Source organism: Psittacula echo, assembly GCF_963264785.1.
Source record: "Psittacula echo genome assembly, chromosome: 4".
Classification (NCBI taxonomy): domain Eukaryota; kingdom Metazoa; phylum Chordata; class Aves; order Psittaciformes; family Psittacidae; genus Psittacula; species Psittacula echo.
In genome coordinates, this window is record NC_137738.1 from 2,296,355 (window position 1) to 2,306,862 (window position 10,508).

General features: G+C 42.8%; 1 protein-coding gene across 14 annotated transcripts in view; it reads right to left on the reverse strand.

Moving 5' to 3' along the window:
• PACC1 (proton activated chloride channel 1) overlaps positions 1–9,829 on the reverse strand; it is a 114,897-nt gene extending 105,068 nt beyond the window's left edge. For 8 of the 14 annotated variants that reach the window (XM_080616389.1, XM_080616396.1, XM_080616405.1 and 5 more), the window contains exons 1-2: positions 9,629–9,829; positions 5,595–5,654 (exon numbers count right to left, since the gene is read on the reverse strand). The gene's annotated coding sequence lies outside the window, so the exon portion shown is untranslated. Of the gene's footprint in view, positions 1–5,594; positions 8,283–9,628 lie in introns of all 14 variants that reach the window. The other 6 variants (XM_080616392.1, XM_080616393.1, XM_080616390.1 and 3 more) reach the window with 2 other exon arrangements.
• Positions 9,830–10,508: the final 679 nt, after the last annotated feature.

Below are 10,508 nucleotides of genomic sequence, written 5' to 3' on the forward strand. Positions count from 1 at the left end.
CTGTAGGGCATTTCTTGATAACTGGGAGGAAGTGTAGGAGAAATGAGCGTTACTTTCAGCAAAAGCTGAGTCACAGTTACATTTCATTATGTGACACCCTGCCCGTTGTGCCCTTCTGCTTAAAGGCTGCAGCAACCTTCAGCTGTCCACAAGTTGGAAGTCATGTTCCAAAACCAAACAATGAAATCAGCAACTTTTGTAATGTGTCACATGGATCTGTGAGCATGATTTTGGGAAAGGTCCAAGTTTAGAAAACGTTGTTTCTACTATTCCAGTTACGTGGCAAGAACTTCTTGTTTGTATGGTTTATTTGTAATACTGTGTAGGACTGGAGGTTTCAGCCTGAAAATGAGATATTATTGGAAACAGACAGTGACAATGGCCACTAATGGTCCTTCATTACATATGGATGTATATTAGGAACTGCAGAGAATTAATCAACACACATTTATTATGTCATATGGTGATGAACTAATCAAAGTCAATGGAGAGATTCGTGCTGCTTTCAATAGCATTTGGAGCAAACAAGCCATGATGCAAAAACAACCCAGCCCCAAACCAGTTGATATTGAACCCTTGGGTACATGCTAAACAATGATGACTGAAGTTCCCAAAGTGACATATTGTCTGTGAATAGTCAGATTCACAGATTTCTGAGCACTCACAAATGATGTTAACTGCCAGTAAATCTGCCAGCACTTTCAGCTCCATGTTGGAGTTTATATACCCAGGCTTCACAGACAATGACAGAAACTCTTGTGGCTGTTGGAGACCTGTTAGCACATCTGGTAATACCTATGGCTTATTCACACAACAAAAAGATGTTATTTAAGATGCTCTTGCCTGTTTCCAAGGGGTTAACGTCACCAAGCAGAGGAAAAAAATGTATGAGGACTCCAGAACAAAAAGCAGCCTCAGCCATTTGATAAATGAACATATCCTTTGTGCAGCTGTACTATACTGACAAAGCCATGCAGGCATGTAAATGCCTAACTGCATTTTTGCACTACTTCTTATGTATCTATAGCTCAGTGTATAAGGTCAAGTTATTACTACATTTTTCTGGCAAGTTTGTAATCTTATCTAATTTATCTTACTGGAGTAGTGTATGCATACTGTACAACATCTTCTTTGCCTCTATCCCCTTCTAAACCTGAACCTTCTGGTTTCAAAAATGCTAAAGATAAGTTTATAATATGCAATATGAGCTTATATATTGTTTCAGCCATAATTTCAACATTAACTCAATCACAACAGTACTGTGTCACACCAAAACCCCAAACTAGACACTATGCTGTGCCATACGGCTATCATGGGCTTATTCAGGATTTAGGTATTCTCTGTGTATGTACAACTAGATGGTATAGGCATCCAGAATGTATTTCAGAAAAGGACCCATCTGATCTCTGTAAAGTTGGTTCCAATCTGCATCCATCTGTACACAGTGAGACATTATGTACAATTTGCACCCTGTTGTATCAGAAGATGAACTAACACTCAACATCCCAAAATGGAAGTTCTAGAAAAGCAGAAACAAGCAGGAAGGACACACTGCCATATCTGAATGTTAGACAATACTCCACTAACACAATCGCCAGTGTAACACGCAAAACCTCAGGTCATCTCCAGATTTCTTCATAAACCATTAAGCTTTGGAGAAAAGGTATCTTGAGATACCCAAAAAAGGATACAAGTGGCTTTCAAGCATGTTCTTCGCATATTGTTTCATACAAGGAAAACAAAAGGAAACTGAAGAAAGGGGAGAAAATATTTCTTCCTCTGTACCACTGCTCTCTTTTAATTTGCTTTATTCTGTTACAAACTTCTAACCCAATTCTGTGAGAAATAAATGCTTTCTTATGGATCCACATATTAAGCAAAACCAGGCAAAGACTATGAGAGTTACCTTCCTAATCATATTAACAGTGATTGAAATATAAACTGTGATTGATTGAAACAAGAGTTAACAATGCAACACATTAAAGAGACAGTTTATAGCACTTTATTGTCCAAAATGTAGGTCTTACTTTTCATGAGTGTCATCACAATAAAATGATTGTTATAAATGCTAGAGCACTGTAATAAACCAGAAACTTTCAAGCTCATCTTTGTGAAACATTGTGGGAGGGGGGAGGTAAAAAGAAGTCCAAATAACATCCCTTACTCCTGGTACTAGAAATAACACAAATCAGCACCTATGGCACTAACACATTCCAATACTATAGTCTAGGTGCAACTAACCTACTCCTGTACAGAAGGGATTAGCTTCAAAACAACATGGTCCCACCTCTTCCTTGGCTTTGTGAAGCACATTCCAGAAGGGAGAAGAGACTGTAAGATTAAGGACATCATTTATCTACACTGTTACTCTTGGAGGGTTTACAGGAAGAGAATGAACAGCACAGTGGAAGTTTTGTAACAATAAGGTACCCTTGAATCAATGCAACTATGTGTGGTAAATGTAGTTTTCCCCTATACAGATGGTCATTCATAGATTTTCATTGCAGCACCTAATATTGTACAAGATGGCTATTTGGAACTGGACAAGAATCTGCACAGTAACACTGGTAATACTGAACCTCGGAATACACATTTCCTCAATGTGAAGTCAGGAATAGTGATTAAAAAAATGTGTCACCTTGTTTTACGGTTCAAATGTACTATAAAAAAGTGTTCCCAAGAAACATCTGGCTTGTATTCACACCAGTTTGGTCTAAATACATATGTCAACAGATAATCCTCATATTCTGAGTGGAAACAGACCTCTTCAGCAAATTCAGCCTTACCTTAATTACTTCAGAAAGAAGTAATAATTTCTACATTATTTGGTGCAGAGTATTACTCACTAGAGAATCACTCTCCATAAACTTATGAATCTTACCTTTAATAATCCATTCTTACCTTATCCTATTATCACTGATCTCAGTGACACAGGAACGTACTCAAAAGGATCATTAAATAAACAAGCATATGCCTTTTTAGATTGGAAATTGTATTTCCCAAAGAACTGACAACAAGAATAAGAATATATCATCATCACCTTTGTTACAGACGCACTCCGATTTTGAGCAGCTGAAGTCTCTTTTCTTTTCAGTGCTGAGTAACTTGGCATTTAAGCAGAACAGCAATCCCCAAACAACAAAACTCTACAGCAGTTCTGAAGCAGCAAAAGAATAAAACCTGGATTTCTTTCTCTGCACATTCAAGCCCTTACGAAGACTGCACTAAACACAGGATAGCAGCCCAGGAGGCAGGCAGGATACTGCACTGCAATCAGTTAGTAAAAACAATCCAAATTCCAGAAGTTAAATCGAAAACAAACTGAAGTACTGTGTTTAGTATAGCACACAAATTAAAAATCATTCTTTTTCCAGATTACTTTTAGGACACAAGCTACCGTGACAAATTAGTGCAGTTATTTATCTAAAACGTGAACAAACAATGAGAGATTATGTGACAATTAAATGAAAATAAGTTTTCAGGAGAGTCTGGAGTAACATTCAAGCAATATGCAACTCAATCCTTAAAAAAAACATTTCAGTATTTATAACAAATCAAATTTAAAGGCTTAAAGAAATTCAGCTTCTCATTAGGCATCACTAAAATGGATTGCCAAAAGTAAATCAGTGATTTTACTGGGACAAAGGAAGAATAAGCTTTCGTGGGAAGCCTCTCTGTTCCAGAAAGTATGCAAACTTAGAAAACCTTGGAAGACCCTGTTTGCAACAACATAGATCTAAGTTCAAATACAACTCAATGACCAGAAATACAATTTACAACAGAATACAAAGAAAATCAGTGTATTTAAATGATCAGTACACTGAAATAATTTTTTCAATAGATTGAAAAAAGGAAATCAAGTTTTAAACCAATCTTCATTTTTAATACTGTTCAGGTTGTGTGTTTTAGCAGCCAAACCTGTGTCTTTTGGTCACACATCAATCCATACGAAATAAGGAAATCAAGAATGAGCAAGCTCTCCCATCCAAGAACTTATACGCCAAGTCCTGCATCACTTCAGTTAGTGAGAGCTGACTCTGAGCTCAACAGGCACAGGATCACACTCCACTTGGAAAACAGCTTTATCTTATTTGCATTGCTTTTACATGTAGGGCAGAAAGCACATACTACCTCCAAATCAATCAATAAAAATGTATTTTGAGATTTAAACATGCAGAAAAGTCCAAGAAATGAAAGATTAAATTCTCACAAAGTACCACTTCTCTCCTCCCGTGTAAGTTGCATGGTGCATTTCTGCTGATGATGTTTTAAACAGCTTGCCTTGACACATGTGTTCATGCATGGTTTCTGCTATGCATTCAACTGAGTCAGAGATTAAGGATTTCTTCTGAGCATCGTGCTCTCTTAAGATAAATATTTTGCAGTACACAGTGCCTTGTTCTTTATGGAAGTTTCAAAATCGTACTCATTATCTACTGAGTCCATTTCAACTTCTCACATTCAGTAAGGCATTCCAAAGCAAAAGACAAGGTTCCAAAGAATGTACAAACCTAAACACTTACAAAAACAGGAGCCCTTGGGAAGAACAGTGGTTTTTAACTTGTTTCAAACTTCTTTACACAACTGTTCTTGCTCTGCATGATATAGTTCCCATTGTGATTTACAGTATACTACAGCTGCTTCTTTGTGAACTTCATTAATAAAGTTGTCCACATTTTTAAGAGCAGTTGAAACCCAGAGTTCCAAACCACTGGCAGTCCTAGATAAAGGCCAACATCATGCCAGAGCAAACAAAGATCCAGTGGATATGCAGGAAGTGACACAAAGTTTCAGAAGAAACAAACAACAGAAGTCTTAAAGAGCCTTAGCTGCATCAAGAAGATTTATGTGAAATATTTTGACTTTCCAGTCTTGGAAACCTTAATTTGGGGTGGGGAGGGAGGCTAGAGCAGGGAGGATTAGAATGGAGAACACAGCAATAAGGCTTCATCTAGTTCTGAACTCTGTGAGTTACACTCAATGTAAACTTTCAAGTTACACTGTTGGTAAACAGCAGTAGCAACAATAAGTTCATAAATTCTGTAGTTCATTCCCTCATGATAAACACTACCAGGTAACAATATCACCCTGAGCTTGTGAAGGGACAAGCTGACAAAATGCCCCTCAGAAATGAACAGCTTTCTGAAATAGTTTCATGTCCAATGAAAAGCTCTGATAACCTTATGATGTGAAGTAAAGTTTGATTACTTCACAGAGAACTATCATAAAATTTGTTAGAGCTGAATACTTAGAACTCTTACCAAGATTTGAGGACAGGAATAAAAAAGGGACTTTTGGGGGAAAGTTATTCAAATTGTCAATAATGTAACAAATGTCACAAGCGGAACACATTTATTTGTGAGACTACTACAGCAGATTCTATGAATAACTGTATTGTTGCAGTTCCTACAGATGCTGCAGTATCTGTCCTGCAGAAAGTAAATCATCAAAAGAAACAGCTAAAGCCTTTAATGTGCACTTACTATTTCTCTTAGGCATTTACATGATAAACAGCCTCAACATTATGCTCCCCACATCGCTCTAAGGTACAAAACATACTATCACTCTTTGCCAGAAAGCATTAAAGGACTTACCTAAACCACCCTGTGGTACACTGCACATTTCTTGCTCACATTTTTCCTACTCTTTTCTACCTGAAAAGAAAAATGCTCAGCATCACTGGTAATTCTGCATACACTTGCTCCAAGAAAGGAAGTTGCCACCCAAGGAGTAAGATAATTTGATTTCTCAAAAAGCCATGAATTGACTTTGGTGCTGTTAAAACCCCAGGAATCTCCCATGAAGAAGAAAACTACAGGATACTGACTTAGTGCCTATGCTTGATCAAGGGCTGTTCAATGTAATAGCAAAATTGTACACAGTGAGGGGTTTGTAAACTGTCTTTAAACATTCATTTTCTCATATACCTTCATCATCCAGGCTATACCCACTTCTACAAAACCTTTTATCATGTCCCTTCTTGAATCCCATCTTCCCTCATTAGATTCACAACCACAGCGTAATAAATAGCTTTAAGGGTAACTGCCATCCTCCACCTTGCATAACCTAACGAACCAACGAGAAAATTCGCTTTCAAATACATTTCAAATGCATCACGTTTCCTCTAGAATGAAAAACCAGACTGCAAGAACTGACTTGACATGCAGCTCTGGTTCATACCAAAAGAAAATCCTCACGATTGTGAAGGAGAGAAAGTAGCACATTTAAATCAGATATATAAACTCCCATATACCTTCATGGAGAGCTCCCACAGAAAAAGGAAGACAACCACAAGTCAGAAGTGGTAACAAAACCAAATCTCCTCTATAGCCACAGGAAAGGTGCAATTATAATTTAGCAACAAAACAGCAGCTCCTTCAGGCAACACTAAATCACAAACATCATATTGAGAAACAAAACACTCCTCCTTTCCCTCTGCCCTCAGGCTTATAATTAAAGGAAATTCAAAAGAGCTCCTCTTTAGTTCCATTGCTTGAAAACAATGAGCCCTGTTGAGTCAGGGAATACATAGCTGGCTCTTAACTTCCACCAGACACTCCTTCTAGTCTGCCTTGAAAATGGATTCCAGACATAGAAGGCAACAGAAAATACATTTTTCTTTAAAAATCAGATCAACAGATCTAACTTGTTAAAAGTGTGAGAAGCTTCTTAAGTCTCATAAGAACTAAAATACCCTGATGAGGTTCAAAAGCTCAATTTTTTTAGAGAAAAGGGTAATTAGCAGTGAGAAGGGGCCTTAATCATCATTGAACTTAAAGAAAAGCTATTCATTATGGCCTGAGTGAAAGCAGAGCTGTCAGGAAGTATAATGACAAAATGAAGTCCCAAATATATGCTTCAGTTGAAACCACAGTCCTTAAATGTCTGCCCAAGTTATAACCATTAAGCTCTGGGCTTATGTTTTGGAGGCACTCTACTGGTCCACTTGGATTGCTGGTGAAAATACTCTCCATTTGCTGACTGGCCATTTCTGTCTTTCAGCTTGTGAGAGCCTGGTACCTGCTGGGGTTCATCCCAGTAAATTCCATAAGGACATTCAGTATATTGAGCAAGTGCATCATGTTCTAGGATAGGAATGAGTAGGAGCTGTAGGTTGTGGTAGTTCTGCTGTAGAGGGCATTTATTACGCAAGACTCACACAGAGTCTGATTCTGACCAGTACTCACTGACTTCCAGGAAGGCTGTTCGTGATGGGGCTCCACCTGAAAGCTATGAAGGGCAAGTGGAAAATTCTGGGAAAGCTTCATTTTGAAGCACAGAACTTTTTCCAGGAGAAGCAGATTACTTTCCATAGTGCATCACAGACAGAGATGTACAGTCAGTACAAGAGATTTTCTTTTAGAGTTACAGTAAAGCTTTGCAATGGTATTCTGGTAGCTCATTCAAAAACCTGTTTCCTTGTCAGCATACAGTCATCCCTATAAAGATGAGGTAAGCTTTGCAAGTGCCCTGTTCAGAGGGGATGCAGTGTTATCCCCAGAACTGATAATATATCCTGGAACTGTTTTGTTGCACTTAATTGTGCAACTGCATGTATATTGGTACAAACACCGTTCTGTTTGACAGGCGCGTTCATAGTAGCACGTAACCAGGAACAGCTTAGTGGAAAAGTAGCAGCTATTAAATCCCTAGAATATAATGAAGTAACGCAGGTTTTTAATACAGAACAGCTTCATCATCCTGATTTTAGGAACAACACAAATTTGTTTCCAGAATTTCTTTTTAAAAACAGCTAAAGGAGAAAGCCTTGCATTCCTGAAAGTCCACCCACTTTTCTCCTCTCTTCCTCTGTGATTCAATCTAAGATACAGCCACTCTTTACTAACCATCCCAACCTCGGAATGCTCTGTGACTGTAGTGTTTAGCTTAAGTTTCCACTGCCCCATGCTATCACTACACTGCACAAAAGAGCCCTTCAAATTGGATATGCAACCTTTGTGAACATATGCCACTTCTCAGTGAAAGACTGAAAAGAAAAAGGACTCCCCACTTGCAGCACTGTGTGCAGTTCTAGTGTCCTCAACGTAAGGAGGACATGGAGCTGTTGGAGCAAGTCCAGAGGAGGCCACGAGGATGATCAGGGGCTGCAGCACCTCCCGTATGAAGACAGGCTGAGAACACTGGGGCTGTTCAGCCTGGAGAAGAGAAGCTGCGTGGAGACCTCAGAAGAGCTTCCAGTGTCTGAAGGGGGCTACAAGGATGCTGGAGAGGGACTCTTCATCAGGGACTGCAGCGATAGGACAAGAGGTGATGGGTTCAAACTGAAAGAGGGCAAGTTCAGGTTAGATCTAAGGCAGAAGCTTTTCCCTGTGAGGGTGCTGAGGCGCTGGCACAGGGTGCCCAGAGAAGCTGTGGCTGCCCCATCCCCGGCAGTGTTCAAGGTCAGATTGGACAGAGCCTTGGGTGACATGAGTCTGGTGTGAGGTGTCCCTGCCCATGGCAGGGGGTTGGAACTGGATAATCTTAAGCTCCTTTCCAACCCAAACCATTCTGTGATTCTATGATACGATTCCATGATTGTCAACAACTATTCAACCATCTTTTCTACTGCACTGCCACACACAAAGGGCTGAACCTCTACTCTCTTCTATTTTCTAGCCAAGACTTCAGCTAAGCCAATCCAAAACCACTTGGAAATAATCTCAAATTAAATACTTGGTTAAACTGTGGAATGAAAATATTCCTCTTTTTGATTCAGTTCAGGTTAGTCTAGATTTACTTCAACACTTTTATCCTTCCAATGGAAGAAAAGATGAGTTTGACAGCTTGTGCATGCTGATGCAGACACATCAGCCATATGGGGACAGAAGCTGGCACTCTCATTTTGCCTTTAGGCAATTTTAACCTACTTTACAACTCTTTCTTTGAGACCTTTATCTGGTGCTTACTGCAGAGCTCTTAGTGAACTTTTCTAGGCCTTTTACCTGCTCACAGTCACTAGTGGACCAGAAAGTACTTGCTGACTATGTAGTTGTTGGTCCTTCTCAAAGACTACATTGACCACAGAGATTACAGAACATCCTCAGGATGTCCTTGACAGAGATGGACCGGGCAACTGAAATAGAAATGGAATAGCATCCTCAGATGATTCTAGAGATCAGCTACTTCTGTCATTGCTGTAGTTAAGAGAAAGGCTGTAACTTAAATGGCATCCCCGACATGATATTTATGTAATAATTAATTGTGGGGAATGCCACGTTCCAGTGGGCGTAGAAACCATGCCTCCGGGTAACACATTGCTTTATTGGGAGAGTGCAACACTGGAATAAGAGCACCACAATCTGCCTGTGGCTTGCTCTTGCTCTAAGCCTGAGAGCTGTTCTTTCACACAGCGCCGGGCAAAGAGAGATTAAACCACATCGCGGGCACCCCGGCTGATGCCAAATAAAGGCAAACTGACGGCCAAGCACAAAGAAGCCTCTCTCCGTTTCCAGAGCTATAAATTCAGCCGGAGCTATTGACCCCCATGACTCAGAGGCATGAGAAACCAGCATCCCAGCCCCTGCTGCCGGCGGGGTGGGCAGGGCTGGACAGGTCCCGGGCCCTCTCTGCTCGCCCTCCCCTCAGCCGGGGCAGTGAGATGCCCCGCCCCACCAGGGCTCCTCACCTCTGCCGGCCGGTCCCTCATCTCCTCCGAGGATGAGGAGAGCCTGGGCCTAGGAGGGCCCGGGGCCGAGAAGGCCGCAGCCCCCGCCGGGCCCGGCCCGGTTGCCAAGCAACCGCCGCCGGCTGCTGTAAACACCGCCGCGCACGTGACGTGACGCAGCACGCACAGTAATTACGCATTACGTCACCTCTCCCCCACCGCCCAACGCCTATAAATAAACGACGCGCGGCGGGGGGGGCGTGGCGCCGCGGGAGCGTCACCGGTGACGCGTCCCCCCCACCCCGCCCTCACGCACGTCTATTTTTAATCCTTTGTTCCAAGTCCCCGCCCCACCGCCGGCCGCCGCGGGGTGACGCCATCCGCTTCCCGGAACGATGACGCGCCCTCCGACGGGGAGGCGGGGGGGGGGCTGTTGGAATGCGAGCGGGGCTCCGCTGCCTTAAAGGGACAGCGTCCCCTGTCCCCGCCCCCGGGCGGGGGGCGGCCCTGACGGACGGGCGCAGCTGGAGGGGGGGGGCGCGGGGCAGCCGCTCTGCCCCGCTCCAGCCCCCGAGGGGCAGCGGAGCCCGGTGCATGCTCACCCGAAGCGCTGCGAGGGGCCGCGGGCGGCAGGTGCCGTCGGTCGGTGGGGCCCGGCCCGGTGCCGCCCCCTGAGGGGAGCCGGGCGGGTGGGTTGGGGTCGGAGCGCAAGCGGGGGCCTGGAGTCGTTTCTCCCGGGTCCGCGCGGTGCTGCTCGGGTTTGGTGTTTAGTGGTGCTCTTACCCCACCGCGGAGCAGCGGCCGGGCCCTGCCTTACGGCAGCGGGGGACAAGCGGTGCCGCCGGGTCCTGCCCCAGAGCAGCAGCATCGCGCTGTGCCTCTGCGGGGCGAACCTCGGATA